The following is a 1,064-nucleotide window of genomic DNA, read 5'->3' on the forward strand; positions in this document are numbered from 1 at the left end:
TTCTTCTGAGGCGTCCCAATACTCACAAGATTCCTCTCAGAGGTGTACATGAATTGGTTATTTGCAACCATGTCAATGAGTTCTTGAGCTTTTGCAGGCATTTTTTTTAGGTGAATGGATCCACCTGCAGAATGGTCCAATGACATCTTAGACCATTCACACAGACCATCATAGAATATATCCAGGATGGTCCATTTTGAAAGCATATCAGAAGGACACTTTTTGGTCAGTTGCTTGTATCTTTCCCAAGCTTCATAGAGGAATTCACCTTCTTTCTGTCTGAAGGTTTGAGCATCCACTCTAAGCTTGCTCAGCTTTTGAGGAGGAAAGAATTTGGCTAAGAAAGCCGTGACCAGCTTATCCCAAGAGTTCAGGCTGTCTTTAGGTTGAGAGTCCAACCATATTCTAGCTCTGTCTCTTACAGCAAAAGGGAAAAGCATAAGCCTGTAGACCTCGGGATCAACCCCATTGGTCTTAACAGTATCACAGATCTGCAAGAATTCAGTTAAAAATCGAAAAGAATCTTCTGATGGAAGTCTATAAAACTTGCAATTCTGTTGCATCAGAGAAACTAATTGAGGCTTTAGCTCAAAGTTGTTTGCTCTAATGGCAGGGATTGATATGCTTCTTCCATGTAAGTTGGAATTTGGTGCAGTAAAGTCACCAAGCATCTTCCTTGCATTGTTGTTGGGTTCGGCTGCCATATCTTTTTCCTGTTCAAAAATTTCAGTTGGGTCCTCTTCAGAGTGTTGTGCTTTAGCTGCTCTTAGCATCCTCTTCAAGGTCCTTTCAGGTTCAGGATCACCTTCAACAAGAATGCTTTTTTCCTTGTTCCTGCTTATATGAGAGAGAAGAAAATAAAGAAAGTATGGAATCCTCTATGTCACAGTATAGAGATTCCTTTATGTGAGTAGAAAAAGAAAAGAATAGAAGAAGGAGGAGAAAAATTCGAACACAAAGGAGAAAAGAGGGTTCAAATTTTTAGATGAAGAGAAGTGTTAGTAAATGAATAAATAAATAGAAGGAGATGAGAGAGAGGAGTTTTCGAAAATTGTTTTTAAAAA

At 39.0% G+C, this 1,064-nt stretch overlaps 1 non-coding gene across 1 annotated transcript; it reads left to right on the top strand.

The window, feature by feature from the left end:
- The first annotated feature begins 200 nt into the window (after positions 1-200).
- On the top strand, positions 201-308 carry LOC112804449 (small nucleolar RNA R71). Its single transcript, XR_003203064.1, has one exon. It is a non-coding gene; the product is annotated as a small nucleolar RNA R71 (small nucleolar RNA).
- Positions 309-1,064: the final 756 nt, after the last annotated feature.

This window comes from Arachis hypogaea, chromosome 5 (assembly GCF_003086295.3).
Source record: "Arachis hypogaea cultivar Tifrunner chromosome 5, arahy.Tifrunner.gnm2.J5K5, whole genome shotgun sequence".
NCBI classification, from domain to species: Eukaryota; Viridiplantae; Streptophyta; class Magnoliopsida; order Fabales; family Fabaceae; genus Arachis; species Arachis hypogaea.